This window comes from Pipra filicauda, unplaced genomic scaffold (genome assembly GCF_003945595.2).
Source record: "Pipra filicauda isolate LSUMZ 115617 unplaced genomic scaffold, ASM394559v2 scaffold63_size3267554_pilon, whole genome shotgun sequence".
Classification (NCBI taxonomy): Eukaryota; Metazoa; Chordata; class Aves; order Passeriformes; family Pipridae; genus Pipra; species Pipra filicauda.
This window is the reverse complement of record NW_024104798.1, coordinates 3,046,254-3,069,977: the sequence shown is the minus strand read 5'-3', so window position 1 is coordinate 3,069,977 and position 23,724 is coordinate 3,046,254. Positions and strand designations below refer to the sequence as shown.

The 23,724-nt window shown below is 41.9% G+C and overlaps 1 long non-coding RNA gene across 1 annotated transcript in view; it reads right to left on the bottom strand.

Annotated features, from left to right (window-relative positions):
* Positions 1 to 4,543, bottom strand: part of LOC120324657 — a 28,615-nt gene extending 24,072 nt beyond the window's left edge. Inside the window, exons 1-2 of the long non-coding RNA XR_005566143.1 lie at positions 4,405 to 4,543; positions 1,214 to 1,326 (exon numbers count right to left, since the gene is read on the bottom strand). This is a non-coding gene — a long non-coding RNA (uncharacterized LOC120324657). The remainder of the gene's footprint in view (positions 1 to 1,213; positions 1,327 to 4,404) is intronic.
* Positions 4,544 to 23,724: the final 19,181 nt, after the last annotated feature.

The window sequence follows — 23,724 nt, the reverse complement described above, 5'->3', positions numbered from 1 at the left end:
GAAAATGTCTGGTGCAGATACCAAAGCTGCCTTCCCCGTTGATCCCCTCTTGTCTCTGTTTGGCATGTTACTTGCATTCTCCATTCAGCAGCAGCTGTGCATAGTTGGTCAAACATTCCAAGTTGTTTGTCAAAGTTTTGCTAAGGCTTTTCATCTCCCTGCTTTCCCGTGGGGCGCCCAAACATAAGTCATCTCTGTTGGCTTTTGGAGCAGATTAATTCAGAGCACAGCTTCAGAACTGGCAGGTAATCAGTTAGCTGGAGGTTAAAGAGGAGCATTTTTCCCTAACAAGTGCAACAAAAAAGGTGGGAAAGGTATTTCTGAATTAGCACATTTTAATTCGGGTAATATATTTCCTAGAGGCACACCTCCAATGGCAGCTCATGGGCAATTCTTTCACTAGATGAAATCTGAAGAACCACTGGAGGTGGAGGAAAGCTAATCAAAGCAGAAGGTCTGATTTATCACTTCTGAAATCCACAATGGGGATAACAAACTGTAGCCTCAAGGTTTTGGGCCCTGAAGCACACTGTACCACCCTGGATCCATGATAACAACGAGAAAACCTCCTGCTAACATCACTCACACTTATCCCCAGGCTGCTGGAGATGTTACTGGAACCAGGGTCCTCCAAAAGTGAGGGCAGGAGTGCAGGGGCTCTGCAGCACTCAGATAACTGGCAGTGAGACAGAGGAAAAAGGATTTTGGGGGTCTGACCACACAGGTTTTGTCACACAGTGAAGAGGGAAATAGATCGTATCTGCCACATCTTGGAGCCTTGATCCATAGCCAGGTAATTGGTAACAGGAGTTTTCTGTAAAGATGAACTCCGTGGAATTTTTTAACATGAATATCTCTCAAATAATTTATTTTATTTTGAGCTATCTCCTAGGAAACAGTCCATTCGTGTCAGCATTAAGGAGTAGGATGCCATGCATAGTTAGGAATGCCTGTTAACTTCCACCCTCCAAATACTCATCCCTACAAGACAGGAGGAGAGAGGATAGCATGGGACCTGATCTCAATGAACCCTCAGTGGGATCCCGGCTCCTATTTGTGCTTCAAGAATTCTCACTCCAAATTTATGCCCAAATTGTATCATGTGGTGTCAGTCCAAGTGGATGCATAGGTAACTGAGTGAGGTCAGTAATTAATTTGACACATCATGGCTCCAAATCCCACAATGATTTATGGATGTGAAAAACTTTCTTACCTTAATCAAAGGGAATATTCATGTGCATGAAATCAGATAGGTAAGATCAGGATCAGTCTCCAGAGAAACAAAACGATGTAAAGGCTGTTATTTATCATGACTATGTTGTTTTTCTGAGAGGAAAAAAAAAAAGGAAAGGTTTGAATTATAGCTATTCGATGGGTAACATTGCAGTAGACAGCTTAGTCCTTGTAATCTGATGGCACCATCAGCAGAGGACTAAATCAAATGTGTTTTTATTCATCTTATCTATCTATTTATGCAATCCATTGCAATGGTTATTCAATATTTATGTTGTCTGCGTGAATTACTGCATATTTCATTCTCTTTTGAAAACTAGGATAGTTGAAATAGTACAGCATTGCTTTTTACCTGACAGAGCTTTAATCTTTTGCTTATCGTGGTTTTACCTGAACTATTGTTCAAAAAAACTAAATAAATGAGGTTTTGGCAAGATAAGGAATTCCCATATTAGACCCTGACACCATTGGTCATGGTATCATGATACACCTGACATCCCTCATAAATAATAAGTGTGTGAAGATCTGTTTTTAACCTGACTGTATTATTTTGAAGATACAGCACTCACCACACTGAATAACGTTCAAAACTGCTCATACTGTAGCCAAAGTAGTCAACTTCCATCCTTTAGGAAGTAAAGATAATCACTTGCAGAGGTCAGGAAAGACTTTCTGCTCTACTTCCAGGAATAAACATAGTCTGTGGCTCTTCTTAGCTAGTTATATCCACTCTCGGTTTGGTACGAAATATCCCAGAGAAAAATAGATCAGATTTCTCTAAATCACTAGAATATGCCTGCTGCTGCACTCCAGCACGGGGATTACAACTCAGCATCTTGTTCCACTTGGCAGTGAAAAAACAGCTGATAGTTAGATTGGAGGAGAAAATCTGCAAATATAGACTTCAAGTGAGAGTCACCTGCCACCTTCTAGGTGCCCACCACCTCCAGGGTGCAGGTGACAGAAGGTTTGAAACTTCTGTGGCTAAAAAGCCTTGCTCCTTGACCTTGCTCCTGAAGAAACCTTGTCATATACTTTTTAAGACATCAAAAGGAATCAAGAAGACATCAGGAGGATCCAGGAAGACATCAGCGTGGATCCACGATTCAGATTTCGGAATCAGTGCACATTTTTCATTGCTTATTCTATACAGAAGCATTGAAAGGAAGAGCTTAGAATGACCTTAAAAACTGAAAACAGAAACAGGAGACAACTCTTGATGCTGCTGTGCCATAATCCATGCTACCCCAAACCATTCTCCAAGGAAAGAAACTGAAAAATCCCATCAAGGAAACAGTGCCATAAAACAGAAAAATGAAGTATAAACAGAAAAATAAAACCAGACGCCACTGTGGTACCCAAAGGAACTATTACAAGCAAAATGTTTGTCAGTATAGGACGCTCCACTGCACACATCTGGTGTTCTCAGCAATACAGAACATTTCTTTAATTGCTACACCTGAGACTGAGAGCAAGAAGTAAATCTAGGCACTGATCTCGATGTATTTTGAGGCAGGTGGAGGTGAGTAGCAGCATGAGGATTTCATTGACAATAATCAAGCACATTACTGTGTGGAACAGACACGCTCACTATACAGCTATGCCTTTGTAATTTGATGTCTGTTTTTTAAATCTTTCTCGTGCCAGACATTGTAGAGATAACTGTGATAAGCCTCCCATTTGGTATATATCATCCAATACTTTTTTGCACAATCCAAGATGTCAGTGCAGCAACAGCCAGTGGAAAAGGCAATGGACTAGATGTCAGAGCAGCTGGACTGGTTCCAGTTTGTTGCTTCTTCTCATGGGTTGTTGCGTGTCACTGAACTTCTCTGTTGCTGTTTTATTTACTCAGACTGTAAGTCCTAGCTACGTGTTTAGACACCACCTTGCATAATGAATCCACATTCTCCCTCAGGCCCTTAAAAACGTGCAAGTTAGTGTTATCCACTCAAATTCGTGACTTAGACTTTTTCATAAAACAAACACAGTGAAGCTGATGGAACTATGGAGAGAAAAGGATTTCAAGACAGGCACAATGCAAGAAAGGAAATAAATACCACTGCTCTGAGAAGCTGTTTGGTATTTCTAAACTGGAAAATGAGCTACTGGTCCTTTTGTTCAACATCTCTATTGCCTTCACCTCTCACTAGGACGGTGGGAAGTTTCTCACCATATTTGTAAATAGTGTGAGTCCATAAAAGAGTATGCTAAATACTGATATTAAAATGTTCACATCCTTAATAGAAGTAAATGTTTTATTCTGAACTCAACCTGAATATTCTAAAACTGATTTTAATACTTTCTTTCAGAGTAGCACCAAGGATTGCCTTTTCTTGACTGAATTTGTTATAGCTTGCCCTTTGTGAACAATGGCACGTCGTTGCCAGCTGTTATTATTACCTATACATTTTTCAACTGTATTTCATGTAGACCTGGTGACCTGATACTCCATTTACCCAAAATTTTCAGTTCTCAACCCTGTCATTTCTCAAATCAAGAATGACATCTCTTGAACTACGATAACTGCCTTAGAGCATTCTCATACTTCACAAAATGAAAATTTAGCCATTTATTGCCTTACAGCACATTTGAGGTCTGGAAAAAATATTAGGTTTCCAAGTCTCATTCTTTAGGTTGAAACTCAGGTAGGTGCTCAAAGATAATCGTGTTCTTGGGACTCACCAATATTAAGTACAGGATACAAAGGTGTCCTTAAAAGAGTCACTTGGTTTGAGCAAAGCTGAGTCTGTTCAAATAGTGTCTTTTCTACCCAATTTGCCCTGCTTTGACACAATTTATTTAAAAGAAGAAATAATTGAACTAAAAAGCAAAATGGACAATTTTTTTTTTTAATGACAGAGAATTTCCCAGGTGTGATGGCCCATTGCTCTGATGATCATCAGTGCAGCCCGAGGAGAGGACTGTGTGAAGAGTTCAGCAATCAAAGCCATCAGTCCTGCCTGTTATGATCAGCCTGCAATTTTTGGCAAGTGTGGGCATCACTTTCCTCATTTCATCCTTCTATAGAACACAAGCAGAATAGGACACCAATAACTCCTTTCCTGAAGACCACTAGCTCATTTTATCTGCATTTACTGGATGCTCTCTTTGGAGCAATGCTCTGCAGACATTAACCAGTTTTCTATGGACAATGTCAAAAAATGTTACCTTAATATTGTTAAATAAGGACAAAGCCAGAGACTTGTTGATCCTTCCTCCTTTTGATGTCCAGAGGAGCTGAAAGTATTTTGAACGTCTGATTTTGTTTGCAAGGAATGTAATGCTTTTTTAACAAAGCTTGAATTTTCACACTGGAAAAAAAAAACCAAACACATTAAGCATCTTGAAATGATGCTTCTGAATCAGAAGAGAAAAGCTTAAATCAGACAACATCCAAATTCAGAAAAAAACAAACCAAAACAAAATAAAAATACCCCTGACAGCAAAAATCCCAGCTATATTGGTCCTGAAAGGCTTTCTTGTGATGCAGTTGTTACACAGCAATATATTTTCACAGATACATAAATAAAATATTAAGCATACACATACTGTGCAATTAAAGTTAATAAGGAATGCATATACATTGATGCTACCTATCCACATCTAAATGAAACATTTCCTCTTTTCCTTGTCTTTCAGAAACTCCTGAATCAGTGGGCTTCCAGACTACATTTCTTTCTCGCTAATGAAAGATTCCCCTATACAAAGATTTGTGACTGGCTCAATGACATGGCAATTATTTCTTTCCTGTTTAGAAATATCCTGAATAGCGTGAAGCTGAATTTCAAGCTGCAAGTACCTCTTCATTGTGCAACTGCCTTTTCCTCAAAATTACGTTAAACTTATTTAAGGCTTTTATTTCATTTAAAAATAGATTTCCTGAAGCTGAAAAACCTTTGGGTTTTCTTTTGGCCTTCCCCTCATTACTACTTCCCATGTAATGATGCCATAATGATTCACTATTTGATATTCTCTGGCTTCAGACTTATACTCTAATTGCCTAATTTCTTATGAGAAAGGCAGATAAGGAAATATTTCAAGAGGCTTGTAAATAACTGACAAGGACCACAAGACTGCAGTTATTTTTAATTTATATCTGAAATGTTTTGCTGTGCTAGCTGAAATAATGTGTTTGTATAGATTTTCAGTGCAGTCTGTATCATTTATCACTCAATAACCAGCATGAACTGCGTCCTGCTTTAAAACCTCAAGGTATTTTCCTGGTTATCATTACAGCAATGTATTGTATTCTTCTAGAGAACATACAGTGAAGTAATAAATTGCACAACTTTGAGTAAAAGACTCTCCTCTTTAACTGGACTCTACCCAGTCTTACCAACCAGATGGTTTCAGACCTGCATGGTCACACAGCTGCTTGCCTTATGCAAGATGAACCAGAGTTCAGTCTTCTCCATAATTCAGCCTCTTTAGAGGTGTTTTCTTGGTTATTTTTTATTGTACTCCTGCAAAATAATTGAAGAAAAAACCCCAAACCCTGTCCTGAAAACTGAACTTGCAATATCTTTCCATCCTGGCATTTAGTTCTAAGAGGACATATGGGTTATCTAACATACCCAGCTCCCAGCATCATACTGCTGCTCACATAATGAATGTTACAGGTGGTGGTGCTTATGCTAATGAGAAATTTAATGAGAAAAACCAGGCTTGTTCATGTTTTGTAAGAAACAGATTGGAACCCTACATTTATCAGCTGGGAGAAGACAAACATTAGAAGGGAAAGAAAGGGTTAAGTCCAAAAAAAAGGTATTCAAGAAAGGAGAAATAAACTGTCATAGCTAGAAATACCAAAGAATATTGACAGGCATTGCCCTTGTGCAATGCTCCCTTGTTTACATGGTTTACAGCAATATTGTTAGTTGCTTCCTGAACAATGGCTGAAGTAAGAATTTACAAGGATATTTAAAAATAGGGTGAAGAGGTGGAGAGAGGAAAGATTAGAAGGCCAGAATAAAATCTGTTGAGTTTAGATGGGTGTCACAGACCTCCGGCTCGTTCATTGGAGAAAACTTCAGGCCTTGTAACAGGATTTAAATGTCTAAAAGACCACCAAGATTTTAGCACAGAAGATAGGTAATTCTTTACTGTGAGGGTGGTGAGGCACTGAAACAAGTTGCCCAGAAAACCCAAGAACCTGTGGATGCCCCGTCCCTGAAGTGTTCAGGGCCAGGTTGGATGGAGATTTGAACAACCTGGTGTAGTGGGAGGTGTCCCTACCTGTGTCAGTGGGGTTGGAACTAGATGATCTTAAGATGCCTTCCAACCCAAACCATTCTGTGATTCTGTGATTCTGTGATCACAGAAGTGACAAGACTTGGTATTTTACATTCAGACCAGTCTATCTTTACTTCTGCATCTGCAGAGCTTTGCAAACGATGATAACCATGTAAAAATGAAGGACATGCAGGGCCATTCTCTCCCATTACCTACATGCACACCTTTGTAGAGGTGAAATGTGCATCTTTTCTAGCTTTAGGAGAGTTCCCTTAGTCCCCCCCCTTCCTCGCAGAAAGAGGTATAATGTACATATCCTTCAAGTGGTGCTTGAAGGATAAAAATCCACCCAAATCTCACACAGACAGGCTTTGTTCTGACACATGTGGTGGTGTGCTATTTTTTCTCTCTCTGACTAAAACTAATTGTTGTTAAGCACTCGACATTCCTCTCTGAGAATACTACTGGTTTGGCAAAAGCTCAGTGAGAGGTAAAGAACCACCTCCCAGAAGCTATTCTAACCTGAAAAAAAGAGGATGGCCAAGCAGGTTGAAACACATGGATTAATTGACGCTTAAATAGCTAAATTGGTGCTTCAAATTAGTATATACAGAGAGAAGAGTAGAATAAAAGGAGGGGGCTGTAAGCATGGATAGACCTTGAACTGCTCTAAGAAAGGATCTTACATGCATTCCTTTGTTTCCTACTTAATCATTAATTACTGCTGGTGCTTTGCAAACATAGGCATGCCTACACCATTAATGCTGACATGTGCTGGAGATCCCCAAGATAGACATATGAGGAAACCAGCACATCTACACAGTGTGGTGCTGTGCCACAGAAACCAGTTCAGGTCCCAGAAACCGTATCATCTCATAGAGGCATCTCATTTGGGATCCAGATCCAGACCTGCAGCACCCAGGCAGGACTTAGATCATGTCTGTCTTCCCATAGACAAATAAAGTGCAGGATGGAGGCTGAGAAATTGCCAAATAGAAGAGCACAAACACAACATATTCCTTCAAAATAAGGAAAAGAAGCATCTACTACATTAGACCACTTTGATGTATCCAGAGCTGATTTTTGAAGGAACACTCCTGAAAATTCAGATTTGCAGTATCTGAGATGGACTATTTTGTGCTGATTCACAGTCTGGGAGCACCTCAAATCCTACTCATGAGAGGAGTAACCCCATGGGGGAAGTACCACTGATCCGTAGACAGACCTTAGTTTCACAGTTTTCTCACACAAAATGTACAGTGGGAGAAGTGTCAGAGTGTATGGTCACAAATGGACAGTAAGGCAGGCTTACAGCCTAAAAAGCTGTAGATCTCAGCAAAAGTCCAGATCAAACTAACTGCAATGGTGCTGCCTCCCAGCCCAAGAGCCTCACCTCTCACCAGGACCACAGTACCAGTCACCAGATGCAGGCATGGACAGTACAGGCTCAGCAGAGCCAGGAGTTGGTTGGTTTTTTTTTTTATTTAGTAACAGTTTCCACTGCTCTCTTTGGGAATGCGGTGGAAGGAAGCTCAGATAGCATCAGGAGACTCTGCCAAGTTGCTCAGCAGTTTGGTTCATGTGTATCCCATGAATAACCTCAGCTTTGGTGCCCGGTGCTGAGTGAAGACACCAGGACATGGTTCCCGAAGGAGGGTCCCTGAGGTGCTCGTACCCGCACCTCAACCTTCAGGGATCTCTGAAGGACACAAAGTCCCAGAGAAAAAGGAACAAAGCTCATAGCCTTTCCCACTTAAAAATAAACCCGTTAAATGAGAGGAAGCGGGGCAGGTGGCTCGTTTCCTAGCGCTGTGGAGCTGATTGCAGGGCGAGTCCGAGCTCTGATTCACCGGCCAGGTCCGGGCCATTGTCCCGGTCCGCCCGCGCACAGGAAGGAGAGCCCGGTCCCGCGGCCACCGCCCCGGCACAGCACCGCACCCTGGCACGGAGCGAGGCACCCCAAACCTCCCGGGCACTTACAGATGCAGATACAAAGCAAGGTAGCTTTTCCCCGCCTTGCTTTCCTCTCCTGACACTCGACCACCTGGGTGCTGCACTAGCAGACCGCTGTGCTGCTGCTTCAAATGGTACTTCCAGATACTCACAGGAAAAAAAATATGTGAATAATCACAACGTGTGCATTTAGTACACGTATGAGAAATCGTTGATCTTTTCCTCTTCCTTGGTTCTGGTTAAAAGAGCAAGCATCAAATCACTTCCCATCTCAGATACTGTATTTAGGGATGCTTTCATCTAAAAAGCCGTGCCAGGGACACTGTGAGCAGGAAAGCACTGACTGACAAGTAAGCCCCTCCTCCCGATTTAAGTGACATTTTATGACCTCCTGGGTGTTTTTTTAAAGGAACCTTCCCCTTCCATTAGTCTGGTTCCCTGTTCTCTGTGGCAGTGACTGATAAATTGACAACATGGGTTGATGAGGCTGAATATCCTTCAAGCCTGGCTTGTCTTTCTCCTTGATACTACTATGAAGCCACTGTCCCACTTCTGGCACCCCAGTATGAGTCTAAGTTGTAATAAATCCAGGCTTTCCCAGCAAGATCAAGAAGGAGGAGGGCTGTGAGAGGCCTCCGCAGAGACAGGGTAAGCTGAAACAAACATGTGAAAATTAACTGAATTCATGTTCACATTTGATATATCTACACATATGGGGAGGGACAGCCATGCACTCACTTGGATCTCACCAGATGTGAAGTGCTTGCAGCTGGGAAGTCCCTTTTTGTTTGTGTCACCGAGCCCCAGTTACGCTGCCTCAGCAGTGAAGGCACGGCTGCCTCACATCCAGATGGGGATGGCAAACCAGATGTTTGCACCTGTTTGTGCGGACATGTATAGTCAGAGATTGTGCTGACCACGGTGAAAACAAAGCCTCTAACACACGGATTCAATAAAAATAGGGTGGGCAAAAGTCTGCCCCCACATGCTTGTAGGGCTCAGTAAGAATGAGATGTGTTCATCCTGTCGGTGTAGGATGTCACGCATCACTTTCTAGTAGCTGGTCCAAACACGGGATGAGCATTTCTTGCTCCTGACTAATAGCATTACCTCCTCTGCCTGCTGGGAGAGGCTTATCTCTTCTGTGCCCAGCACTGTACACCAGAGCACCAGGGAAAGGCTGGCTGCAGACGCACCATTGTTTCTTCTTCAGAAGGAAGGCACCAGCAGCAGTTTAACTCCTTTCTTACCACTGCCAGAAAACACAGTTTCGTCAGAATGAGTCCACCACTGAAAAAGTTACATTTGTCAAATTGGCTTTACATTTGTCAAGTTGGTAATCAGCTCATAAACTGAGGCCAAGGATTGTGATTCCTCTGAGCTTTCTGATACTCGCTGCGACTCTGCCAATTTAAGGCCCCAGCAGAACAGGGCTCCTTTCCACTGTTTTTTGGCTGAGGATTGAGACTAGATTAATTAAAGCGACTACTTTAATCTTGGAGCTTATGAGTGAAAACTGAGCATGCTAAAATGGAGAAACGAGTTCTTTCCCTTTAATATTTTCCATAATATTTTCCAGTAAAATGTCTAAACTGATGACAGCACAATATTTCTTTTTTAGTTCTGGCCTTACTTTTACTGTTTTCTGTAAATGAAAAAGGGGACAGAAGGGATCAGATTTTATATTCTTCTAAATTAAGTGTACTTCCATGTAGCCATATGCAGTAACAGTCACAAGCTTTCATCAGTTTCTCTCTTCTGGAGGATTAATAATCTGTCATATAAGAGTTACTGTCTTTTTAGCACGATCTTATTAGGAAAAAAACCCAAGCATTAAACTTCTGCCCTGGGTGCTAATTCTTTGACAGTTTGGGCTTTTTGTCTGTTTTTAAATAGCGAATATTCACCTTACATTCAGGGGAAAAAATCTTTACCTGGAAATCACCTTCTGTGCAATTACCTGTTAAGATTTCAAGTGAAGCAAGGCTTCATTACTTCTTTGGAGAAGATTTTCATGTGAAAATAACTCTCCTTGCAGGGGATTGCCAACTTTGTTATTAATGGCTATTCCCTTACATTCTTTTCTTTTGACTATTGCACAATTACTACTCAGGTGGAGCAGGTTTGCCCAAGGGAGAAGAGCTGGTGAATTCAAGGGGGAGGCTTGGTATCAGTGGTGAGGAGTCAGGTCATTCATTACCCACCAGGTCTACCCAAAAACAATAACTGCAGAACTCACAGAATGCCATCAAGTGCATTCTTCTCCAGGGTGATTAAACAAATATTCAATTTGATGCAACTGGGGTACAAAAGCTCTCTGTATCCTTCCTCTGCCAAGCACAGAAGAATGCCTTGTTTTAAACAAGGTTTACAAAAACTCCCATATGCCAAAGACATATCATTTACATGGAATCCAGGCAGGTTCATGCAATCACTACTTATACATAATTGTCCCAAAAGTAAAGGGAAAAGGGGAATATAAATGGAGTAAGTCAGCTTATCAGTGCTCAAGGTTTATTTTACTTCTCCCCAAGGGAACCTATGGAGGTTTGCTAGGAATCCTTTTTTCTCTACTAATGGGATAAATCTGAAATGAAGAATTAAATAAAAATAAAAATTCTTACTTCTGATTTTGTAACTGCACCCATTTTAAAATCTACAGATAATATAAAATTGATTTAAAGTCAGTTCTAATTAAATAAGACAAAGTGGAAGTGGCAATAGGTGAAAAATTCAAGCAAACTGTAAGATTGTTTTTCTTTCCTTCTTTCTCCCAGAGTTCTGCTCCCCAAGATCTCTAGCAATGGTATGAATCCAGGTTTCTTCAAAGCATTGCTAAATGTCCAAGAGGAGAAAATAACATTGTGCATTACTTAACAGCAGTTGTGCCCTAACGTATTAAAAATCAATTATGTTTCACATCATGCAGTCTCAACTTTTAGCAGTTATTTGTGGTGCTAATTTGAGTTGTCCTGGATAATTAGAGGATCTGTATCTCCTTCATTATAAAAAAATTACTTTTGCTTGGATTTGCACAGAGGTACTACTGGCATTATAAGTCATGATGATTTTAATAGAAGGCAGATTGTGCCTATCTCTAATACTCCAACTCTGTAATGCATTTATCCCATAATACCCACAGAAGATAATTAAGCACCTTTATCCTCATTTTAGATCAGTGGGGAACTGAAGCTCAGCAGTAACAGGGTTTAGATGCTTACCTCCACTTCTAATACACACACTGGGAAAAAAACCAACACAACCACATGGATGGTGACAGGGAAAAGAGATCAGACTTTTCCTGGAGAGGATCTGAGCTTCTAACACCAGTAATACCCATGAGCTGGTCTCTGTCTTAGTGCACTGCCATGTTTCTAGGGTCAGAGCAGGAGGATCACAGACACAAGCCCTAAGTAAGCTACAGAACATGGTGATGGGGAAAAATAAGAAAACTGTTGGAGATTCGCCTGCAGCAGAGGAAGGAACTTGCCTGAGGAGGGTTATTGTTTCAGAATTGTTTGATGAAATAATAAACAAAATACTGCACTGCTAATAATTTCTGTAGACCCATGCTGCTTTGCAATGCAGAGGAGTACGTGTACTCCCTGCTCAGAGAGGGCTTCCTGCATAGTTTCAATGTGAAGAAACACGCACTCATTTGTCAATGACAGAAAGCCAGAAGGCAATTTCTTAGCCTTAGTGCTTTCTCTTAAGCAGAAATAGTCCCATCAACGTTTAAGGTGCGTAAGGAGATTCAAATGGTTTTAATGCTCAGGCTTCTTTTCTAAATTGAATTAAAACCGCTCTGAACCAATATTGCAAAGGACAAAGGTCAAGGCTTTATTTATATAATACAAGGATGTAATGCAATAACCGGCTGTTTGAGACACGTAAGTAAAAGATCAGGGACAAAGCTGTGGACAGGATGTCAGCAGTGCACAGGGAATTAGCCATGCAACTCCCTCTCATTAATTACAGATACGCACATCCGAATCCCCATACATCATCATGAAAGCGGACCAAGCGATAACTGTGATTCATACTTTACCATTAACAGTGCAATAAAAGGCGAAAGAGGACTGTGCTCTTCTGGCACCATTAGGTAACCATGGTTGTGGGTTCTTCCTATGCCCAGTCTGAAATGAAATGGCAGCCACAGAGAAACATGGTAGAAAGTAGTTTTCAAAACCTCCTGAACTGCCATTTTTAGTAATGTTACTGTGCGAGGAATAAGTATTCCCATACAAATTATTAGGCACCAATACAGTATTTTTCTACAAAACCCTAACAAGAAGTAAATATTGCTACATCTTGCAAGATCTCCAAAACCACATTCTGTATCATCACACCTGACAGAGACAAAAAGAGATTTAGAAGCTCAGAAGGACCTCAAAAAGTTCCATTTCTAACTATTACCTTTGTCCTAAATAAGTTACTTGCTTAACATGGGGCGTACTCTGTAACTTTACTCCCAGTCAAATACATCTACAACTTATTGGAGCCCATCATTTATGTTTTGGGTACAAGACTATCTTAGTTTTGTGCCGAACATTCTCTTGCTATGTTTTTGTCCAAAAAAATAAAGACACAGTTTCAGCAACGATAATGCAGAAGGAGAAAAATATTTCCCCACACCTACATATCAGCAATACATATAAAAGTCAAGTTACTCTACTTATCAGGACCAACTGCACTTTCAAATATTCCTGTGCAGCAGTTACTGACATCAGTAGAGGAGGTGTGCACGCAAAAGGATGAACTTGACCACTGAAAACCAGAGAGATTGGATTCCATCAGAGAGCAAGCAACTATTCCCAAGAGTTGACACCTCTGGCAACAAAGCTCCTAGTGAGTATGAGGTCTGCATAATAGCGGTTCTCGTAGGAAAAGTGAGATGCTCGTGAGGTAAGAAAAAGTTACTCAAAGCATGGAAAAAAAGCACAATACCATATTTAAAATTATACACATTTAATTGAAATGCCTCTGACAACATAAAAATTTAATTGGTATGGTTGAATCTAGTGTAGATGCTGATTTTTTTCAAATTTCTTTTTAATATCCTATTCAAAAGCTGACTTTCTGTTTTGTGCAAGAGTGCTACAAAGACAAAAATCCATCTTATGGTAACAGAATGTACCTAAGGCTTTACTGCCTTACTCTAAGAACATTTTGACATTTGGTTTTGTCCTCATGACATCTGTAACTAATGCAACATTGGAGCCCTTATCAAGGGCTTTAAAATAGAGTTTACCAGCATTAACTGCCAGGTAGCCTTTTTCAAATGTTTTCCATACACTTTCTGCCCCAGATTTGGAAAATGCAGCTCTTTGTGTAGTCTTTAACTGATGGAAAAGATCCATCAAAGGCTCCTGGTACCCAGGAGCACCCTAATTCCCAGGCACTCAGCTGGCAGAGAACGACTGATGTTCTTTACCTCGAGTGAACTGGACCCCATAGGCTAGGAGATGGCCAAGCCAAAAATCTGTTCTTCAGCTGAGCTGTTTTACAGGTGAAATCACCAGTTATGGCTCCTGTTCACCCGTGGAGTCTTGAATGAGGCTGTCCTGGGAAAGGGAACTTTGACTGCTCCTTGTCATCACTGATCTCCAGAAGGATACAGGTCAAATATATGCTTTTTGTAGGCTTTGCCCTACTTTCAGGGTAAGAGGGTCCCTCTCTCACACAGGAAAGCACTGGGGACCAGTGTCTGGAAGAGCTACGGTGCCTGTAGTCACCTACTTTAATCCAAAGACTCTTTTTTTGTTGTTCTTTTTTTTTTAAAAAAACACAAAACTGGTCCCTTCAGGAAAGAAAGAAAAGCTTTTACTTTTTATGCTTTATCAGTTTTTGCTAAGCTGACAACACATCTCCAAATTACTAAATGAACCATAAAGTTTCCATACACTTCTACTGTTTCACTATGGTCACCCCAAGACACCTGTGAGATACAAAGGCCTTATAACACAGAAAATGAGTAATAGAATAGTTGCAAAATTTCTCTGTTGAGGGTAGTGATTTTTTTTTTACATTATATTTCAGTTCCTCAGGATGGGAACATGCTAAACCTCCTGAGTTTTTGGCAGCTGAAGATTCACAGTGTGTGGTGGAGGCTGACCAGCACCCCTTCAGAGCCATCCTCTGATTTCTTTGGTCTCCTGTCTCAGCCTGCTTAGGACAGTCTCTCAAAGACTGAAGCTACCCTTAATCTTTCACTCTCTGCTCCTGTGGACTAAGTTCTGCAGTATGATATACTTCTTATTTGAGTCTCTGCTGAGCATTAAGCAGTTTTTTGTAGAGGTTAAACTCATGGCTGACTTTTCCAGACCCCCAGAGCTTCAGGCTGCCCCAAGTCTTGCAGTGCATTAACCCACTATAAGGAAAAGTACTCCACAGCCTAGATCAACATAAAAAGCAAAACCTTTCCAGAGAAAGAGGACACACTGCTCTAAGTCTGGTTCCTCTAAACAAAATAGGGAGGTAAAGCACAGGTTTCCAATGATGTTTTGAAAGGAGTTTCAGTCGGTTTTTCATCTGGTGATTGTAAATGTGACCAATCACACAGATTTTTAAACAAGCATTTTTTAATGAGTTTGGTGACAGTGCTACACACATAAATGATCCCTCAAGAGGAAATAAAAGGTGTGATGGCTGGTTTGGGCCTAATGGACTTGCTGTGAGCCTGTGCTTTAACAAAAGAAAGGGAGATGAGGAGAAATTGAGTGTACTGAAACACACAATCTCAGAGAAAAGGGCATATAAAAAGAAAAAGTAAAATGAAAGGCTGTTTATGGTTGCTCAACACCAAAATAGACAAATTTTTCACATATGACAAAGATTTAGAAAAAACATGGACAGAGGAAATTATTATTTCAGCTCTATATAGAGAATACCAATCCCAAATACAACTGCTTAAGAAGTGGTAAACTCCCAGTGACTGGACATTCCCTAACTCAGTGCCTGTCTTGTGCATTTTGATGTTTCATGGTGGAGGGCTTCTGTTTGCACGATGGCAAGCACAAAGGCCCTTGTGTTTGCTTTGGGCCTCCGGCTGCTATTGTAATACACAATAACATAAATATTGCTCACATTCTTTCAGCAGGACACAGCAATTCTAGAAAATGAACTGCAGCAATCCGGACTGAGGGTCCAGTGTGTCATAACCAACAATGGCCCCATCATCCTTGAACAGCCATTACAAAAGAAGAAGAAACAGAAGAGGCAGCAGAAGGCAATGACAGAAGGGAGAAGGGAACAGACAGAATGTCACACGGACTCGTCTCCTCAGGAAACCTTCTGCTACCCCCAGGCACCAAACTGCTGGAATAGAAGGAAGACCATAAAAACCAACCAGCCATGAACCCAAATTCAACTTCATCAAGAAGTACATTCCTGGGGAACAAGGATGGATGCAGCACCGCAGAGTAGAAAAAAAAAAGTGACACCAACATCTTGCTTAAATGAGCACACCAGCTGAATTTTTTTTTTAATCACAATAAAAGAAAGTCTAATTAAATGCAATGTACAAATAATTCAAGGGTTTATTGGTAGGGCTAAGAGAAAGCTTCTACGTTCTAGGAGTGTTTTATTACCGCCTGCTTTTGAATTGCAAACGAGTGAGCTCAATTGTATTTAGAGCAAGACCATTTTAAGGGGCTGTTTGTGTTACTGAATGTCTTAGAAGAAGAGGGAAGACTCCTGAAACATCTCTGTGACTACATCTTTAGAAGCTGTTGCAGGCAGCTGCTTGGAAGCCTCGGAAGTGGGATTAACATCTCCCTACCAAGGCACACAGAGCTCATAGCCAGGTACCCCAAAGCTGCATTTGCGTTCTAGAACTTCTAACTGGCAAAGACATGAAAGTAAAACTTCTCCTGCAAGTACAGGATGTGCAATTATGCTCTCCCTGAGTAACCATTTCAGAAGTGAATTGTCTTCTCTTAGGGAGTGCAAAATCCTGTCGTTTCTGAAATCAGATGCATAAATCCCATTGACTTTTGGACATCTCAAACTTCAGTAAGTAACACATAATCCTACAGCACAAAAATAATCCCTGTGTAATCATGCTGCACAAAAGGAAGAGAGCAGTTCTCAGTGCTGCCATTCTCTGTAGGACATGCTAATCTTTCTAGAACCAGAGATTTTGGAAACAATGGTAATTAACACTTTTCTGGCTCCTTCTCCCAGCTCCTCTGAGACCTATTTAGCCATGACTTTGATTGTAGTAACTGTAGATACTACAGAACTGTTCTTTCTCTTGGGGATGGGAGATCACCTCAGCTCTTCTACACAAAACATGATTTTACTACTTCCCTTCCAGCTTCCCAACTTTCCACAACCCCTGTTTGCTTGCATATATATCCATCCCTTGGAGAATGTCTCAAACTCCAGATTTCTTCTAACCTGAACAAGCAAGCTGCACTACAGCATCCACAAGCCTTTTGTGCAGGGACAACATAAAAATGAAAAAGGGATTGACTGCTTCTTCACACTGTAGTCGCATCAGAGACTACCACTTAATCTGGTTTGGACCTGTCCAAGGACTGGGTCTGTCCTTGGATCACTAAATTTTATACAACGCTTGTAAAGATACATCTCAGGATGGAGAAGCACATGGGTGCCAGTGGGGCCACCCAAAGGTCTCTGACCATCCCTCTGGACATCAGCCTTCCCGCACAAGGCTCGCAGCCATGGTGGAGATGCAGAGCCATGGCTGTGCAGCAGCGAGCCAGGTTTGCTGTGGTAGAGCAGCCACCACTGACAGGCAGCTTGGTGGCCTAATGAGGCGCTCAGCTCGTTCCCGCCACAGCAGACAGGCATCTGACCCCGCACGGAACCGTCACCGCAACTGGAGGTAATTCAGATCTTTTCACCAGGTTCAGCGGGGAGAGCAGGGAGCCAAAGGGCACGAAAGGGTGAACAACTGCCACGGTCCCCTCCAGCCAAAGCGGCTGGTGGCAGGGTGTGGATGTTCCTTGTGCCACTGCCCGCTCCGAGCTGCCTCTCCAAGGCAGGGTGTGAGTCCCGCCGCTGCCAATCAGTCGTAACTAGTAAGAGCCATTAAAACAAACCCCACTATAAGTATTGCTGACACCCCAGGTTATATAAAGGACCAGTTTCAGACAGCAGCCTTGCCTCTGTGTTGTTATAGACTCCCTTCCACCCTTCTTACTCTATTTCTCACTGGTGGCGGTGGCTCAGGTCTCATAATAGAAAGTCCCATGCTTGTCCTGGTCTCTTCACCACACACAGAGCAGGAATTTGGAGCAGCATTATTGTTCAGGGTACTTCAGGACACAGTGTTCTCCTGAAGTGGCTTTTGTTTCTTTTAAAAGCATTATTATTTAACAGTTTGATTAAAAATAATACTGCTGTGTGAGAAGGGGCACTCATAACACATCAACCTGACCTACTAATTTAAATTCCCAAACACTCTATCACAGACCCCCTGAAACAGAGGGTATTTAATAAATGAACTTGCTAAGGACATACGGAGGGGCATTCTTCTTGCATCAAATCCTTTCTTTTTTTGATACGCTGGAGACTCTTCGGGACATCTTCTCATCCCCAAGGTGCTGCATGACTAAGGTGCAAACCTCATCAGCTCCCAAAACCCACACTGCTCTGAGTTATTGCAGACACCAGACTGGTGTCCCAGAACAAGGCATGTCACCCAGAGCACCTGCAAGTCTCTTGAGCATTCTGCCACTTCCCCTGCTAGTCAGGAAGGGCAGAGAGGCCTGAGCTGAGTCAGGACACTCATGCCAGTGAGGTGACAACTGAAGCTTTTGGACTGGGATATTATCTGCACAGGAATGATGAAACCATCATTCCGTGCATTTGCCCAGGCTGAAGAATCCAGCAATCTCCAGAATCAGCAGTGCAATTGTTCTGAGCACACAGCATGTTTGCCTGCTGTGGATATCTAGCACTCCACATTAAAGCAAATGAAGAAAGTCCTTCCTGACTCTTCTGTAACTGGAGATTTCTTAACAACTAGTACTCTGCCAAACACTGGTGCACTGTCTCTTTCTAGACTGTTTATGTATTTCACCTTTTCATTGGGGGACAGTATGACCTCATCATTGAGATTTTGGCTCCGAAATCATCACAATGAGAGGGGAAGCCACCATCTCCCATACTGAGATTCAGCATTTAAGTTTTCTGTGTCAATTTGCTCCCTAACTCGGAATTTTCTCTTAACTGTAAGATTTTACTGTATTTTGGGATCTCTCTAGGGTGGAGGGAACAGTTGGACAAGCACAGAAAAACAGAGACTGTGGTCTGGAAAAAGGACATGGAACAGAAAATCTGATTAATCTAGAAGGTAGAATGGCTGAAATTTAGTCCATGGGAAGTTTGGAATAAAATTATCATCACTCTGTTTTGGAGAGAAAATCAGAAATTAGAGCACTCTTTACAGACAGGAAATGAGAGAAAACCATCAAAACAATATTAAGTTTTTCCAAATTAGACAACAGCTGATATTCCCATTTTCTGATCCCTTGAGGTGCCAGGCACTCATCTTTCCTTCGCAGTAACCAGAGAGGGAGCCGGGTGTCCCCAAACCCATTCCCAGGCTGTCAGGAGGGCACAGCAGAGGCTGCCAAACTGTTGGCTTCTCCAAAAGGAAACTATGGAGCTGGGTACCCTCAACCCAGGCAGTTGCTGGGACACATCTATGCTAAACCTGTGGATACCAGCCTGAATGGCTGGAGGCACTGAGCCAGCAGACCCTATAAACCCAGACTCCCCGAGAGCTTGCCAAGCAGCTTGCCAGCAACCAGGCAAAGGGCCAGTGCTTCAGCACAAGTCAGTAGGAGCCTCTTCTCTGCTTTGGTATCAGATAGTCAGACTTCTCCTGAAAATAATGCTCAACATTCCTGCTGTGAAGCTGCATGTGTGGCCACGGAGGTGGTCCTATGCCCCACTTCCTACCAGCCCTGGCGTCTGGACACAGCAGTGCGTGGATGTGCCCCCAGCACAGACAACACATGTCCTCGTGTCACACTTATTCACACTTGACACTTATTTCCTCTTCCCCTCCAAAGCCAGGTTTAACACAGTCCATTTTTCCTACCCTACATTCTTTGCTTGAGGCTGCTTTGCCTCCATCCTTAGACAATGCATAATTTTATTAAGGACATTTTATAACAGATAGCTTTCCAGTTCCTCTGTGACAATTTACTGCTGTAGGATGCAGTTGCTTCATGCCCACACTACATCCTCAGGCAAATCACTCCAGTAAAACTAAACATTCTAGAAGGCTTTTATAGGATCTATGATCCCAGGCGGGTCTTTAAATATGTTTTATTGATTAGTTTTGGCTATATGTGAGCAAGGAATTGAGGATCTATGCTGCAGCTTTAACTTAGGCTGTTAGCATATCACAGAAAGGGGAACTTCTGCCCCGGTCAGAACTGGGCCTTCAGTCCTAAGCCAACAACAACAACAGACTCAAATGTGACCTTTACATGACAGAGTTGTATGAAGAATGAGCTACACTAAAACTCAACCTTGCATCTCCACTTACAAGATACACACTCCCACTTACTTTCAGGAGCTCTGCTCCTACCTGCTTCCTGGAAACTCAGAAAAGAAAGGACAACATGACAGCTTTCTTTATTTTTTTCATGAGATACCCCACTTGTCTTCTTTTTTTTCTTTTCCTATTTTTTAAATTACAGTGAGTTTTGTTTCTCCCAGATTTCTCTAATCTTTTCCCTGTGGTGTGTCCATTTTAGCCAGTCTCCCCTCTTCCCTCTAGTACCTAACACTACTCTCTTTGTCAGGAAAGTCGCTGGGAGTTCAGGTTTTCCCCTCTCCATTTCTCTTTGGACCTGACACCGCTCCTGACCCCTGCTCAGCCTTTGCTTTGAAGTGCTTTTTCTGCTCTCTGCTTTCCCACCGGATTGTGTTAACCCTCCTCCTTTCCCCACTCCATCAGTTGGCTTCAATAAGCGAGAGCAGCTCATTGGAACCTCCTCTTTTGTGTTATCAGCGTGCTTTCACTTCTCATAAAATCCTACCCACCTTCCACATAAAACAGTTTGGCAAAAGGCGACCGCAGCCAAGGCCTGGAAACACTGTGCAATTCCGCACGGGGACACCGCTGGCTGCCTGAGACAAGCCTGACGAATAAGTCTTGTGTTTGACCCAAGCAACTTCACAGCAATGTCTGAAAACAAGCAGCCACCTGCTTCCCACTCCCCAGGATGATGGCACTGAAGTGTCTTTTTTTGCCGTGTGCTGTGAACAGCGTTACCTTTGCGGGGCTCTGCACCTTTGTTCCTGCTCTACTGCAATTTTAATAGGAAACACCTGCAAATTTGGCTTAAATACAGATGACTGATTTGATTCAGTCTCCTTGGTGTTACAGCTCCTAGCTGATGGATGTTCAGGTCAAAGCAAGAAATGGCATCAGCACAAAGAGAATGGCTTGACTCTTACTTATTACAGACTCCTGAAAGCTTTCCAGATCTATAAATTTTCACGTTATTCCCACAGAGGGGCAGAAAGAGGATTATTTGTATCCTTCTAGCTTGTTCTGTTAACACATTCCCCTTTTCCAGTTGGATAAATACCCTGACAAACGGGAAAACCCTGCGAGAGAAAACACATTTTAAAGCAAATTGCAGCAGTGTGTAGTTTATAAATATTTGCAATGGAATGGGGAAAATATCTCTATTGATCACATTAACATATGCTGAATACAGAGATGACCAGTCTCTCTTTTCTTTTTTTTTAAGATATGAATAGAATTTCCACTATAGCAAAAAAAACTGCAGATTTGTGTATGCTATGCAAACACATAGACAAAAACACTTTAAAGTAGAAAATGCTGTTTTAATTACAATAGTAAAGCTTGATTTATTTTCTGTGCCTCTTTTGCCAGAAAGTTAAAGATCTCACAAAAAATCTGAGTCATATTGCCTGAGGATCAAAGCCAGAGAAAACTCAAAGCCTGCTAAACATTATAACGTCTTAAGCACTCCATTAGTGAGAACTGATGATAACATTTAAATAAGAATGCACAAACATTATTTTGCTCAAAAATCACCTTACAAAGATAAACAATAAGAGCTTGGGAATACCCTGGTTAATGCAGCAGGCTGAAGGACACGTACGGATCTCTCCTTGTCTCTCCTATTTTTCATTATTGCTTACTAGATTATTAATTATTTTTGAAAGGATTATCATAGTTACAAATTCCAACTTGGGCTTCTTCACTCACCACTTGAGAATACTGCAAATGAGCATATTTCCACACATGTACGTGATCTACATGTGCATGTGGCTTTGCAGTACATGGGAGCAGTGCACAGGCACTGAGCCACAGCATCCCAACACACCTCTGTTTTTTGGGGAAACAGTTTTCCCCCTGCATGGCTAAGGCTGGGTTTGAGTGATCCCCTCCCTAACATCTCAGGACAGGTTAATTCCTCTGTGCCAGACTGATGCAGCTGTACCAGCAATAACAACCTTTCCCTGCTCCCAACTTTTTAACTCTCTTTGGCATTTTAAGGCAAGTGCTACCTGTGAGCCTACAAACACCTTTCACCAAACGCAATGGTTCCTCTCACAGTTCTCATTTTCCAGCTTCCATCAGTATCGTGCAATTAAAGGATATCTGACATGGGTCATTAAAAGCCATCCTCCCCATAAAGCTGTTTAAGGCATAAACCAGCCAAGAAAAGACACTGGGAATGGCATAGGTGCAGTGCACAGCCCCTCACTTCACAGCTACCAGCCTGCTTACGTGCTATGACTTCTCACCTTTAAATTTAAAATAATAATAATCCACACGCTGAGTGACCATTCAGATGTTTTGCCAGAAAATAGCTCAACAACCAAATGGAAAACAGGTTGAGAATAACCTACTTTGATATCCCTATAGTCCCTCTGGAAATCAAGATGGCCAAGGTCACCTATTTCAATACACAGCCAGTGCTGATGCTCTGCCTGTGGGCAGCAGGAGTCCTGGGTAGCCCTCAGCAGGGGCTGCTCCTTCCAGCTATCTCAAGGATTTTAGCAAGGTGAATGCTCATGGCTATGGAGCTGGCTAACAGCCATCACTCATTTTACTCTGGCCATTAAGCAGCCTGGAGGCAACCAGCATGGATCCAAAGCTGTTGCACATGTTTACCTTGCCTGGGGGAAAACAAGGTAGAGGAAGGAAATGCTGGCAGAACCCATGTCTTGACTCTGTACACAAATAACATCTTCCTCCCTCCCATTCTGGCTTCTTTTGTTCATAGCATTGCAATGAGGTCTCAGCCATGCTGTGCTGGACAATGTAGAAGACATCAGCATCTCTCCCCACCAGCCTGCAGGGCAGGATGAGCCGTGTCCTTACTGGTAAGTTCATGGCACCAGAGGAAGGCAGAAAACCTGCAGCCCCGCCAAGCCCAAAGGGAGCTGTGACAGGCCATGCTCTGAGCCCTTCCACCACAGCATGAGAGAAATGGTTTTCAAGAACAACAAAGAGTATGTACATTTTGTACCACGTTAAAGAGGGAAAATAGCAACAGGGACAAGAAAAGCTTGGGTTGTGAAGGATGTTCCAGCAGAGGTGATTAATGGTGTTGAAAGAAACCCCCACGGTTGTTTCAGATTTCTTTCCAATTAGCCTCAAAGTTACTCCCTCCTTTTTCCTTTTGTTTTATTTTTTCTCCTTTCTTTCTTTTACCTATGTTTGATTTAGAATTAAGGTTCATGATTTGTGTTATGACAGCAGAAATAAAGGATCTGTGTATACTGTATGCATGGGGATTTAAAGCATTGCCTTTGATGGCTCATTAGCTGCACATGTGGCTACATGCAACACTGCTCGACTGAGATATATTGCCCAGGATTTAATTCCAGAATAATTTCAAAGGCATTAAATTGAATGCTTGCCCTTTTCACCATGGTATTTAAATGGTACTTTGTATGCCAAGCTTAAAAAAAGAGCAGAGGAAATACAGATGCAGTGCTGCTGGAGCGTGTACTGAACTTTGTTAAAGTGTTAAACATTTATTAGAATTTTTTTTTAAACAAGATAGTGTTAAACTAGTTGTTACTTCAATTAACTTTCTTTGCTACAAGAGAGAAAGGAGTGGTTTTTTTTAACTAAAAAACAGCTCTCAGAACTAGTGAACAATATCTCATTTGTTCAGCAAGACTTCAAGATGAGAATGGTCTCAGGCTGGAAAAAGAAATGTGCACATTTCTGTACTGACTGAGTAAAACAAACCACACAAAGCTTCTCCCACAGTAGAGAGGAGATCAAACCCCAGAGCTGAGCTGAAGGTCATGAGTCTCACA